The sequence below is a fragment of the Aphis gossypii genome, chromosome 2 (assembly GCF_020184175.1).
Source record: "Aphis gossypii isolate Hap1 chromosome 2, ASM2018417v2, whole genome shotgun sequence".
In the NCBI taxonomy this organism is placed as follows: Eukaryota; Metazoa; Arthropoda; class Insecta; order Hemiptera; family Aphididae; genus Aphis; species Aphis gossypii.
Window position 1 is genome coordinate 17,281,469 of NC_065531.1, and position 15,930 is coordinate 17,297,398.

General features: G+C 26.7%; 1 protein-coding gene and 1 long non-coding RNA gene across 3 annotated transcripts in view; one reads left to right on the forward strand and one right to left on the reverse strand.

Moving 5' to 3' along the window:
- LOC114127405 (neuroligin-1-like) overlaps positions 1-15,930 on the forward strand; it is a 378,466-nt gene that overhangs the window by 257,554 nt on the left and 104,982 nt on the right. The gene's annotated exons all lie outside the window — the stretch shown is intronic.
- LOC114127429 (uncharacterized) lies at positions 3,101-9,345 on the reverse strand. Its single transcript, XR_003592676.2, has 3 exons — positions 9,252-9,345; positions 6,007-6,196; positions 3,101-3,550 (listed from the first exon to the last, which is right to left on the reverse strand). It is a non-coding gene; the product is annotated as an uncharacterized LOC114127429 (long non-coding RNA).

Genomic DNA, 15,930 nt, shown 5'->3' on the forward strand with positions numbered 1-15,930 from the left:
TAGACTTCACGATTATCACATAGAGTATGTATTAATGCTTTAAAACGTTCCCATTGTTTCAAACACAAAATGAGAAATAAAAATAGTGTGTTTTTATTTTTAAATTCGGTGAATTATAGTACATAAAAACATGCTCAGTATCGGTACCTAATTCATTAGGTACCTATATACGTTTTGAAAATCCACTAAAAACGTATTCATGTAATACACTAGCTACGAGTCACGTGTTGACGTGTGTAAAATATTATTATATCATAGAAATATAATATGTTAAAACATCCTTTGTTTTACTATAATAATAATTATAACTTTTCGTATGTACCTTAGAACCATCTGCAGTCTATTGGATGCTTAGTAATATTGTTGCTTATGTATCTTGTTTATATTTCACTCAGCTTATTTATGATATGAACACATCACATCATATCCATTAAAATGAATTTCGACCACGTAACACTGCACTGTCCGTAGACAATTAAAATGTATTATACAGTTTAAATTTTTACTTTTAACCAGACTACAGTCCACAAACATAAATCATTCAATACTTAACCTTTCTAAGATATAATATCTAATTACACTTAAAAGAATTGGTGGTCTATTTTCGTTTGGTATAAACATAATATTGACTTATTAGTGGTCTTAATATTTTCGGGAAATTATTTCTTGATTAGACTATTGTAGTTAACAGCAAGTGTTGAGTACAGTGTACCTACAGAGTTAGTATTGACTTAGATTCGAAACACGCCCAAACAAACCCAACATGGCCACCTGCTATTGTATTTTAGAGCTAATTGATGTAAATATTATTAATTTCCGTTATGGCTTATTGAAATGATAATGTAATCGTATTGGATTGATTGGTGGGTAGGTGTATAAGACAAGGATTTAAAAAACTGTTTTATTAACACAGAGTATTGTACATAATATATATAAATAAATAAATATATATATATATATATATATATATATATATAGGTACTGCATATGAAATATAGAATTCTGTTGAAAATATTTGTCGGCGTTGCTGACATGGTAATCAAAACCCTTATACCACGAATTGTCGACACACGCTGATTTCGAAATATCACGCACTCATAATTTTGTAAAAAATATGTAAGTGCTTATAACGATATAATAATACTAATAATAAACAATAGTACCTACAAAGTGCGAGTATGCGCAAAGATGAGTGTTGTATTGTCACCATTTAATTATTTATATAGTTACCGTACTATATTATATTATATAATAGTAATACGCCCCCACGGTGGAGTATAATAGTTCGTTTATGATGTTTTTCGTATTATTATTACAATAAAATAGCACAGCGTAATAGTAATGTATAATACGTCTCTGTACAACGGCGAACATTTCATTGTAACAGCGGACAGTTGTTCAGATGACGGAAAACGGTATAATATAATACAACTGGAATATGATAATAATATTATTATGTTATAAGTCTTTTGCACGTTCATTGTGTCATCATTATACGCAACGTTTTCAGCAATTTAGTTTGCGCTGTTGTCGTACACAACACATTGGCCAGTCCGCACAGGTACGTCCGTGTAGAATACATCAGTTGATGTATAATATCATACACTTAGGCTATGACACACGCACATAATATTACTTGGGTATATTGTGCATTTGGATTTCGGACTGGCGTCCATCTCGCATTGTATTTTGATACCTAATATAATTAATAAATGATAACACGGGTATTATATATATATATATATATATATATATATAATAGTATTACCGTATCTCGCAGCATCACAACGTTATATAATCAAGTATTATATCATACGATGACGTATGTTATTATTGTTGTTTACTTTACCTACACGTCATGCGCGAAAAGGTAACACGAATATTCTTCAGAACAATCGAAGACTGTCAAACAAACTCTATGTACACCGTTATTTATAAAATATTGTAACAAAGTATAGGGAAAGAAAAACAATTACTCTACCTAGTACACCTATAAACGAGCAAAAAAAAGCAAAGGGTTTGCGCTCTCACAGATCTATTATATTGACGAGTTATGCTAGTATCATTATAATATTATGCCATTTATAGAAAAACCAAAAGAGAGAGATAAGAAAAAAATTCCTAAGAGATTTTTTTACACGATATACTATTTCTTTGTTTTAGCAACGGGTTCTTAAAAAATATTTATTTGACATTGCGCATTCTTCTTTAAGAAGTTGTCTATTCGTCGATTTGACTCGCTAGTTATTTTAATGCAAATAAAATATATGTATTTATTTTAATACTTAATTCCATTATTTGTGAATTCCAGTGTTGAAATAATTACTCAACTTTTATTATTGGACCACGTAGTGTCCGTATACTGATATTAGTATATTACATATTATATGGTTTAATGACACATTTTTACATATGATAATTAATGCAGGCATGCGAGGATAAAAAATTGTGGAATATCTTATTGGTAAAATAATTAAGCAATTAAAGTAGAAACACACGTCTATTTGTTAAAATTCAAAACTCGATGTCTCTCCAATAAGTCGTGTTTAAGAATACACAAACAGTCTTTTCGGGACCCCCCGTATGACGGAGTCGCCACCTACTATTTTACGACAAATCATATATAAGGGAGACCGAGACAGTAGCTCGGAAGACAGTTACAATGTAACAGACGGTTAAGGATATCTATGACATTCAGAAGTCGGTGGTAACACCTCTCAAGTCGTTTTGATATCAGTTTCTAAGGCAGGTCGTAACACCACTCACCATCTAATATATAATATATTTTACACTAAGCTTACAATATTTGTATTTGTGCAAGATTTATTTTAACAAACGTTGACTTATACTTGAACAACTCACGACGTATTCATTTTGTACGTTGATACATACATCAACCTAGTCGGGACGCAACATTATTATCGATTTTATTTTTTTTAAGTTTTTTTGTATTTATATTAGAGCAAAATAAGAATATCTTCTTTAAATATTTTTCAAAGGTTGATATTTACAATAGTCATTCATCTACTCGTATAAATGTATTATAATATGTATTAATAAATAATACAAATAATATTTAATATAAAATAAAACAAATAAATAATTTATATATAGGTATATAATATATTATTGCATAAACTGTACGATACAATGTATTTATAATAAAAATATTATTATTATAGATGTCAATTGTTTTACCTTTATTGAAGTTAGATACTAGAATAGATATAAATAGATTTATTTTAGCTGCAGTTTGTCAAATACTGAACGTATCCTGCGTGTACGGTGCACGTTATATTAATATGTAATATACTATACAACCTACTCCTAACAATTTTGAGTACAGTGTAGATATCTGTGGTTTTAACGTTAAACTATGTAACTAACTATTATACTTGGTTTGTTCCCCACCCACTCACTACAACGTCCACAGCTGAAAACTTCCAAAACGCACACCACGTAGTGTTGGTGAGTGGGACGTGCGCATGTCATCCTTGGCGTATGGGGACAGAAATATTTTTCAAACATTCAAATTCCTTCATTCGATTGCCTGTAACATTTCAGTTACGAATATTAGGTAGGTATTTAAATATATTAAACAAATCAATTAAAATAAATATTGAATTCAATAAAAAAAGTGATGTATATCAGCAATAGTATTTTAAACGATTCTGTCGCATACAGTTTTTATTGAAATTTATGAAATAATAATTTTTTTTACCCAACTACATAGTGGTGATAGACGTCGATAAAAATGTTATTTTCAAGACTTTGATCTTTTTAAATTGACTTAACGCGACGATGAAGTATATGAGTTACTTCACGACTTTACAGGACTAGATACATAATACCTTAACGAACACGTTACAATGCAATAAAGTGACGCTGATTAAGGTTAAAATATATTTTATAGTATTTCAATTGTACAACAATAGAATGACATTTATCTCTTGTTTAGATAAGTTTGTTAATAAGCATGAAACTGCTGAGACAATATGCAGGATGTAATTGATAAACAGTTTTTAAAGCTACCCAGTTTTATTTGATAAAAAAATCATTATTTATAAACGTTTATACTTTCAAATACCGTATCTGTTATGGCAAGACTTAAAGAAAGAGTGGAATAAATTTAGTACCAAAATAAAAAATGTTTTCATCCTTTTGTACAAATGTACTTTTACATATTACGATTGTTATATTATTTTAAAATATTTACAATAATAATTACTCCTAATAATTGTTATAAAATATAATTTTTTTAATACTAATATATTAAAAAAAAAAATCAAATAAAGCCCAAAATTGGTGGGAGGAGGATCATCCTTTTCAAAACCACCATAATTTAGACACTCGGCCATTGCAGTGACGCATCCATATGCGCTGTGTATTAGAGATACAAGATCACCTTTCCTAGTTAATCACCAACCCGATATTTGATGAAAATCCATCAATGTGTTGGTTTTTATTTTTAATTTAATTTATCGTTTCCTAATATTACTAATTAGATGACAAATTTGTATATATTATGCAAGTAAACGCTAACAATATTATTACTAATTGGGTGAAAATTGAAAAATGAAATTCAATTTGAGAAAAATAAAACCCTTTTTGTTTGTTTAAGAGCCCAAGAACCTTACAGGTAAGTTAGATATTCATAACGATTCATAAGCTGGCGATGAAGAAACTTGATAAATTGCTCGATTAAAAAAGTAAGAACAACGGGACATTTTAAATTAGCCCTCGTAATACACCTATAACACTTAAACATGTTTAAAAAATATCCGAGAACAAAACTTTCTGGCCGTTCGTATTATTATAAATGAGATATCAGATAACAGTTGATTTAGTACGCACGGCCGTCGTGTGGCAGGAATGTTTTTTTATTCTTAAGAGAGGAGTTTTAAAAAAAAAAAATTAATATAATTGAATATGATATACGGCAGTTGCGCTTGTCGGTGATCAATTTGAGTTAAGGACACGGTTATAAGTACAGTTTTGGTTATTTATAATGTTATTTTTTCGTCTTTCCTTTTTTTTTTTTTCTCCTTCTCTTTTTTCTCTTTTCAACAACATATTTATATATAGATAGGCTCATAATATATATATATATATATATGTGTGTGTGTGAGTATGTATCACGACTTGGGCGGCGCGATAATAAGAAAATATATATCTCTTGAATTAAACACACACACACACACACACAAATATTTTACAAAATTTATTTTTCCCCGCATTAGCAATCACACAAACACATGATATACACATATAGCGCGGGTTTTGTATTTTCTTATTTATTCTTTAAAACACACACACACAAATACCTAATGTATATATATGTATACACAATGCCTAAAATCCACATGTCGTAATATATAAAATAAATAATATATGCTCGTCCATCCGACAGTTTCTTTCGATATTCAACGCTCCGTATGCCTAATAACAATTGGAAAATTTATGTGATGTTGCACTTACATACATTTATAATACATACATATACATATATATATATATATATATATATATTTGTGTGTGTGTGGATGAAATACGATTTCATTAATATCAATGTCCTGCACGATAACCGTAAATCTGTCACTGACGAAGATTGTGTTTTTGATTTGCGCGTTACGCTGGGCTGCACGTCATATGTATATTTTATATTTCGATAATAAATGTATTGCAATGTGTATTATACATACATGCACGAGGTGCAATGTCCTAGGTTTCTGTGCCGTGGATAACTACACCGCTCATGAGCACATTATACACATGTATATAATATGTTGCCTCTAATATAAAGTGTATTTTACGCTCAGAAGAATCCGTTTTACCCTGATTAATATTATATTAGAGTATATTATTATTATAATCGATATAATATCGCATTTAAATGAAAGCCATTTTTTCTGTTGATTTCTAATATTATTCATAACTTGCTCGAATTTAAAATGACAAAAAAACCTATTAAGGGTTTGATAATATATAATAAAATAATATACGTACACTTCGTTTTTAACGATGTTTGGTTAACGATTAATTCCTTCACCGGGTTGCTGGTGTGGATAATTTGTGAATTATCAATACCGTTTTTTTTTTTAAACATTGATATGAAGCGTGAACGTGTGGTATAGTTATATAAGTCTCTGCAGTTGCATTTATATATTTTTTAATCCTCCAATTTATGCAGAGTAATCTAAACATGTATAACGTAAAGGATAAGCATACTATTTAATGATAATACATAACTACGTATATAATATATATACCTACAACTCATTAATTATGTTTTTAATTTAATAATATGCAATCACTCACGTTTTTCGAGTTAAAACTGGCTATTTGTTGACGTCATTGGAAGAATAATTTACTTAAATCTAATATATATTCAATCCTGATAATTTTTTTCTACATTGATTTTCATATACCTACCTAGTATAGACCATGTAAAACTTTAGATAAAAAACACTCAAGTTTTTAGCTGTAATTTTTTTCTCACGTTTCATAGCTCATATAGCAACAGTGTAAAACTACTAAACTATAATCAAATGCCAGAGATTCGTAGAAAAAAATAGATGCTTGCTTGCTAACATCGTCGACCTTGGTCGTCATTGTTCGTGATTTTCTTGAAAACTACTGGAAAATGCAGAAAATATACTTTCTAGTATGTACCGTCTGTTTCCAATTTCCACTCGTCTGAGAAGTGATGAATAAAGCTTCATTTTATGAACGCTTTTACAATTCCGATAAAAAAAAAAAACAAAACAAAACATTTTCCAATAAAAACCTATAAAATAGAAGTACTACCATAATTGTAAAACCAATTGCTTCGAAACAAACGGCAACCCGGACCGATTTGCACTTTTATCGCATATTAAGCAAAGTAATTAAGGTTCTAATTTTGGCAAAACGATAAATTCGATTTAATAAGAAATGAAGATATACAATTTATTACCCGTTCAATAGCTTTCGAATGAAATTTTAATTCTTTTCAAATGTGATTATTTTATTATTATTTTGTACATAGTATTGTTGGAAACTGATGTATAACTCATAACACTTATCAATTATTTGCAATTTATTTTTTGCTAAACATTACCGCGCTCTGATTACAAGGATGACCAATATTAATATAATAGTTAGTGTGTATTAAGTGAGTAATGCTGTTATTAAAGTTCACTTACGAAATTATAATATCATTAAACAGTCGTCTGTTTCAAAGTGTATGTCTGTATTATAGCTATATATATTATATAAACTATATATAATAATAACTACTAAATATATTACCATACTAAAATTATGTATTAAATATTATATTTTTTGAAGTAATTGTTATTAAATATTGTTGTTTATAATTATATAATAATTGTCTTATTTTTTTTCTGTTGACTGTTACAGTGTTGTACCCTCATGTAAACGTATACCATACATACGTGTGTGATACCCCGTAATATTAAGTTATTGAATATGCTGATAGTTATTTTTAAATAATCAGAATTTTAACTATTTTAAGTTTGAATTAAATCATTTATTTATTTACTTTTATGAGGAAGAAATTACAAAGTTTTGATAAATAAACACGTAATTGTATTCCATTACCTCAAGTCACATAACAATAAAGAATTTGGAATAAATTACGTAGAGAAAAACAAAAATAAACGCGTAAAACAAATATTAATTGCGAGATACAAATTATCATTTTGGATAATATTTTTTGTGCAATGAATTCATCTGTTATACAGAATTTATCGATTATGCAATATAATAATACAATTATATACGTTATATTTTCCAATATTTATAATAGTGGTTTGATCAATATTTTGATTTTATATAAGATATAATGTATTAATACAATCATATCAACATTAATATTATTGAGAAGTTAAATCTCCTTGAATTTACCTTCTACAAGTTATTTAAAATGAGTTTAAGCGTTAAATTAAATAAATATTTTAATGATTTTTAAAATGTATACATAATATATTAGGTTACATATTATATGCTAATATTTGTTGTAACAATAGCAAAAAAAATTTTTAAAATTAGTAACATGTTTACAATTATTTACATGACTTTTAATAAGATAATAAATAATACGTTGCATTATGAATATTATTATTATTTTATTTTACACTGTCTTACATAAATGAAAATGTATATTACAAAAATATACATTTGTTAAACTGCAAATTCATCAGGCATTTCAAAAACATAAACCAACAAACACAATAAATTATTGAATTTCTTTTTATAACTTAATGATGTCAACACTGTGATTACTAACTACTAATAATATATAATCAGTTTTCATAATTTGTAAATGGCAAAATGTGAATTCGCTAGTAGAGGTAACAAAAAATATACATAAAAAACTTTGGGAGACTCAAATAATACATATCACAAAATATTGTCATTCGTTAAATATTTGTTCAGTTGACACGTAGATGACACAAATCTGAAATTGAGTATAATCATCCCAAATAAGAATGTGAGAAACAATTCGAAAAACCTACGATTAGTGTTAATTACACTGTAACCTAAATGCAGCACAAAAAAAAATTGACACTTATCATTATACACAATACCTAATTATCAATTATTATAAACCATTTTAAAGTTCTATATTAATTTGAATAATAAATAATATATAAATTGTAAAATAATATCATAGAATAATATGTGCTTATCTAACAATTAAAAATAATTAATAACCTAGAAGAATATTAACTTAATTCAATTTTTTTTTTCAGATAATTTGAAATAATTAAAAACAAAACTTTAATTCTTTATTATATATTTCATTCATAAAAACACTTACATCGTTTTACTTTTAGTACTAAAAAAATGTATTGAAATTATTAACTAATTATTAATAAATCAAATTCTTTCAAAATTCTCAAAAAAAAAAAAAAGAAAATTACTTCTGAATATAAGACATATACTTAACTAATAGTGTTATATTATATAACTTGTCTTATATATTTATTTTTAAGTATAGAATAAAGTAGAATTATATTAACTGCATAAAATATTGGTCCAGAATAAAGCTACAATACCTATCTAAACTTTAAATTCTTATAATGAATATTACTAAGTACTGTTGTCTATTAATGACTTAAATAATGTTTTTTAATTACAAATATTATTATAAAACATATTAAACTGCAATACTGGCTAAATTTATAAGAAAAAAAATACTACAACCATCATAAAATATCCGTACTAGTTATTGTGTATTACATTACCAAGGAAACTGTCGCAGGAAATTACATCAATCTCACAATAAACTGTAAAATGTATTTCATTATGTAACGCTTCTTATGTACAAATACAACTGCATTATATAAAATTATTATCATGTTATTTGAAGTTTTATAGTGTTTGTACTTTATCTCAATTGATTAGGCCATGGATACATAAACAACGTTATTTTTATAAAACGATTGTTTTCCACAGTATTATTATTAATGATCTGAACAGTTGTTATCATTTGTAATAGGTGTATTGACTAAATATATTAGTAATAACATTTTAACAAATGAATCAAGTACAATATTAATGGGTTTATCGATTAATTACTAACCCTAGAAATATGTAGGATATTATTTGAAATATTTTTACCATAATATATAAATACAAACATAAGGAAAATTTAAATATAAATAATTAACATACTATAGAACTCCTAAAAAAATTGTCGAATGAATTAGAAAAATACCAATTACCTATCCGTTTACATATTTTATTTAAAATGTCACAAGATATTTATTTATTCGTCTAGATGGCAATACTTATGATATGGTATTAGGTATTTATATTTAAATTAATTTATTAACAATTTGAGTCTTTAAAAAGTATATTATATTTACTCCAAAAAATTTCATTTTTTTTTATTTGTTAATACCTAGATAAAGATATAAATTTAAAATTATATCTCTAATAGTTTTTTTTCTTTTATATAATAGTTTGTAATATTTAACGTTTTATCCTTGATGTAATAGCAACTTCTATTAGTATGATGATTTTGCTTTAATTTAATTTATAATTTATTCGATATGTTGACGATAAAATTAATTAACTTGCCAATTGGCTCTTAGTTTTAAATAATTTTGATAGATACTAAAATAATCTTATTATTATTACTTATTGTTATGCATAATCAAGACGTCGTGTACAATCAATAATTTTTTAGACGTCTTAATTTAAAATTTTACATAGGGTAAATATTATTTTTCAGAGTTAATTTATTTCACAGTAATCAACTACGATATATTTACTATAACGGCAACTTGATAACTGTATAATAGTATACTTAATTAAAAAAAATAAATAAATATTTGACTACTTTGTATTTTGATGATAATTCATAACCTTTTTTTTAACTTATCAAAATAGTTTGATAAATGGTTACTTAGGTAATTACACTGTTCATGAACTATATACAATGTATAATATAAATTAAATTAGGATGTTAGATTTTTAATAAGTTGACTTTTTATAGGACATTATTTAATTTAAAACGAAAAAAATAGATTTTATTATTAGGTGTGCATCTTTTTTTTTTTTTTTGTTATTGATGTTTATTACAAGTCAGCAGCAAGAGCCATTACTCATTAGTTACAATGACTTAATTACTGTTTTCGATTATTAAAAAATTTATACTTTGTTCCTTAAATTAGTTAATTTTAAAAATTTAAATATTTTTTCGTTTTGATTTGGGTTTGATCCAAGAGATCCGTCAAGAGTTTCGGTCATAATGAAGTTTATTCGCTCTTGGTAGTATAGCTGACATTCAGTTAAGATATGTTTGACTGTGAGTTGTGAACCACATGATTCAGAGATGGGGTGGGTTTTTTTTCTTTTGACATGAAAAATCCATGAGTTTGCTTCAAGTATCCGATTCTTAGTTGATTTATAGTGGTTTTCCCCCTTTTTTTATAGAGATTAGGGTTATCCTATTTGAAGGTTGTACACTTAATCCGATCTAGTTTTGTACTCAGGTTATTCCAAAAATCCAAAATGTATGTCATTTTTTCCTTATGTATGTTTTCATGGACTTTTTGAAGTCGTAGGTTTAGTACGGTTATATCTGTGTTGTATGTACTAAATTTGGACCTGTTCACATTTGCCTATAATTCCGGTGTTTTCGGATGATTATAATTTATTTTTGTTGGTTTTAGCTTCATTTTGAATGAGCTATATCGCTTTAATTGATTTTATTTTTTATGCTGGTTGTGATACTTAGAAAATCACTATGGATTAAAAACTTAGTTTGCTCCACGTTGTTGATAACTTTGATAGCTTTAGAGACATTTAATTATATGTTTAATATCGCAATTTTATTTTTGAACAATTTCACGATTATTGTTTTAATTATTGTTACATATTTTTAATTTTTTTTTTTAATGAATATTTTATTAATATATTTTTTTCATTTTTGACTGTTGTATATTATACGATAACTTCATTGTGAACAGATACATAATATATGTGTATGATGTATTTGCTTAAGTAAAAAAAAAAAATGTAAACTCAATAATAATTTTACTAACAATGTACCTATATTACGAAATAGTCAAATAGGTGTCCGAATAGACCAAGTACATTATTTTTAGGAATAGGTTTATATTTATTAAGTATAGAACAATTTTAATGGCTTGACCTAAATATAATATAACGTGCAAAATATTATAATGAATGGTGATGATTATATTGATCAATCGTTGTTTAATAGTGTTTAGTTCAATTTGTTTTAGTAACATGATGCAAGCAAACAAAGTTATTTAACAACGATCAGTCTCTATTAATTAATCGCGTTATTAGGAAAATAATTGAAGTGTATATTTTAAAATGAGAATTTATTAATAATAATAATATATATATTTTTTTAATTTCATATCTACTCCGTTTGCTTAACCCGTCTAGTAACTACTGTTATCCGAAGTTGAATAATTATGACCTATGTATAAGTATATCTATATAGATTTTTATACTAATATGTATTAAGATATCGCAATACTTATCATCAAGTCACCTATGGTCATACTAAAATATTATATTTTTAATAGTCATAAAATTAATAATTAAAATCTAGTTCAATGATAATTATTGCTATATTAAAGCATAATTTCTTTATAGGGTATAATAATTATTACAATAATTGAAAAAATCTATAATATTTATCCCATTGACTTGGTTGATAACGGAAATCATAATATCGGTGTAAACAACATATTACTAAAGCACATTTCAGCCACTGATGTTATGGTTAAAAGCAAAGGCTATGTATTGCATATATATACGTAATAACGATTATTATGTTATGATAATAAATTCCTATGAAGAGAAAACTAGAATATACTGAGTCGGACGAAATAACTACCCTCGAAGCGGAAAACGTACAAAAAAGAAAAACATGGTTCATTACAGAATAATAATATTCTTTCAAACTATATAATTATCACATACCTATACATGTATTTTTTTATTTAAAAATAGCATATCCGATAGACATAGCTCAAGCATAAAATATGTGCATATTTTATTCAACTTGGAAAACATAATTTTATTTTGATATTTTATTATTTGTCTTAGCTTACGAAATTATAATTATGACCATAATTAAAAAAATGATTTGTTTAATATTTTGATAGCACTAGTTATTTGTCTAGGTGAGACATTTTAAAGAAGGTATGAAACAATAATTTGAAAACATAATTGTTTCGTTTATATATCAATATTATTTTTATTCTTTTGCTGTATAAACTATACTTACAAAATAAGTATGAAAAACGATGTTTATGCTATATTAATTAGATACATGTAATTGGTTTTGCAATTTCCCTTCCATCCAATTTATTTCTCAAAAATAATATAATATATATTACTGTGTACGTGTTCGTTTTTTATTATATTATTTTACGTTAGTGGGGACGTTCAATATTTTCAATGACGTTTTGTGGTTTATGTTATTTTAAACTTTTTGACACTCCCGACCGAACCGAATTGATATGTTACGTATTTTACCGACTATCTTATATTTTAGTGAGTTGTGAGTTGTACCAGTTAACACTTTTAACAATTTATTTATATAAATATATTGTTTTGTGACTTAAACGTTGAAAAATGTTTTATAACCAATTATGTGTAATACACAGGTAACATTAAGCTTAACATTCGATCAGATCGTTTTATTTACATATTACATATTTATGTGCACTATTATTATCTAGTTATATTATATAATTTCATATTTACACACATTATTTTTTAACACAATATTTATATTCTTAGAAAAATAAATAAAATATGCTATGATTTATATTGATTATAAAATAAAAAATATTTTTTCAACAGTCCCGCCTTTTGTTCTTTTCATCATCGTCCAATTTGTCTTTGTGTGAATCCAATTAACTTCGATTGTTAAAACAAACCATCGAAGTATACAATTGAACTTCTCCTTTAAAATAATTTTAATTTGACACCGGTTAAGGTGAAACGTAAAATAAAACTATGAAACTAAATATAACTGAAATAAATATTTTTTTTTTAATTTATAACATGTTGTTATGTGCAAAATGAAATGTTTTGTGTTTTTATTATTTTTGTATATTTTCCCAAAAAAAAATGTATTGTGTATTATGCGCGTATTATTCAGAAATCAGGATTTTGAAAGTTAGCTACATTTATTTACGTAATATTAAATAATGTTAAATAGGTATATTATTGTGATATTACGTATTCAATAAATAATTAGGTAAATGTTAACGTCATAAAATGAATAATTGTGTTTACCAAAAGGCAAACAATTATTTGTTTACATAATATAGATTAAGGAAAGATAATAAAAAATAATAACAAAAATGTTATGTATTATTTTTGTTTTCTTCAATATAAGGTTATTCGAACTTAATAACACGATGAATGTTATCAAATAATATAGGAATATTATCATATTGTTGAACTCGCGTCGTCATGTAAAAAAAAAAAAAAACTGTATTGTGTGTAGGATGTTTTTAAACTTTTCTCTGGTTATCCACACGCTTAATTCGAAATAACTATAAAATAATGGAACATATTGACGTAAAATACGGCACGTACCTACTTACAATTATAGGCTACAACACGGTCTGACATTTCGAATGTAGACACGTAAAATATTTAACTATATACTATTTACGTATTTATATGTGTTTGTGTGGGTGCGCGCAAATATATAATATGTTTGCGTCTTGGACTCGAGGTATATGGAGGTATATGCAGCTTATAATATTACTACAATGTATGGTTCGTCGAATGTGTTTATTTTCCCGTACAGACTTGCACTTGCGTCGGGGTTTTTTTTTTCATCATGTCAATGATAATAATTGGCAGACAAGAAAGGAAGAACGAAAGAAAATCAGCAAAAAATAATCCGTCGAAACATCTCGGTCGACTTAAGACTTTTTTTTTACTCTACGGAATGTTTTCCACTCTGTATAGGTGCACTCACACACGCTCATCAACTCATATATTTATATTGTTTGTATACACACGTACACACACATACATACACACCTATATATTTACCTCCATACACGCATCTGTATATATATATATATAATATACCGGTCACGGAACAAATAATATCCTGACATTTGTGTTGTCGGCAAATAAAAAGTTAGTTGGGAGACAAAACGCGTGTGTGTGTGTGTGTGTGTGTGTGTGTGTGCGTGTATATATGCACTTGGGTATTATGGGTATTATATCACTGTAATGTCTTGTCATGGAATCCTAGATATTGTTTAAGGTTTGTTTTTAAATCAAATTTTCGAATTCCACGAAAGCATAGAAACGGCTACCGAGTTACCGTCTTAGTAATAGTTATATTAATTTAATATCACAAGAACATCGCCGTATAGACGTATTTCGTCAGCCACAAACAGTCGCTAAGTCCAAAAGCCGCGTGACAAATATTTTGTTTTCAACAGACTCATTGTACATTGCCAATTAAACGTGTGCGATATAAACTAACCAGACGGTCAATGTATCAATCCCATATAAATAGCGGTAAAACGAATTACCAATAAAAAAAAAATAATAATATTAATAATAACCATAATAATAATTATTAATAATTAATATAATTACCATAAATTAATATACTGCTATTTCATATTATTGCTTCGTACAGACGGATAGTTTATACTCGAAAATAAAATATGAAACTCATTGTTACATACCAACTTGCTTATTTTTATTATACATTTATACCTTATGACAACGTGCCTATACCTACTATTGTAATACCGTATCGTTTATTATAATAATTTTGGAACGTGTGTAAACGTGAACAATGCATAAAAAAAATACGAAACGACGGACGGACTTGGTCGTTGAGTAAATTTTATGATTCCGGAATTATAACCATTCGTTAACCTTTAGCGAAAAATTTTAATTTTAATCATAATCATACTGCTATACATTTGTTTGTATAACGTATATAATAATAGTTTAAATATTGTCTGGTTTTAAAATTATTTTTTGGAGATTCTGTTTTCAAGTGATTTTGTCAAGCGTAAGAAAGTACTCTTCAAAAAAAAAAAACAAAAAACACTATAGATCTTGACATTCCTGAAAATGTCCACTGTCGCCAGTTTACTTCCTCGCCACCTCCATTCTCTCCATGTTCTTTATTCTCAACTATAACATGACACTGGAAAATGCTGATGAAAACAATGAATTATTTACGACATATTGTCATACGGACGCTAAAGCCATCATTGGTACCCGAATTAAACGCGCATCGAATGATTTTAGGAATCTAAGCAACGATTTACTGTTTTACGCTTTTTCGGATAAAGTAACGTGGAAAAAGGATCATGTACATAATATTTTTTTTGCTTGATTTTTGGTATCGCGAGTGGGACAATACATATATCTAAA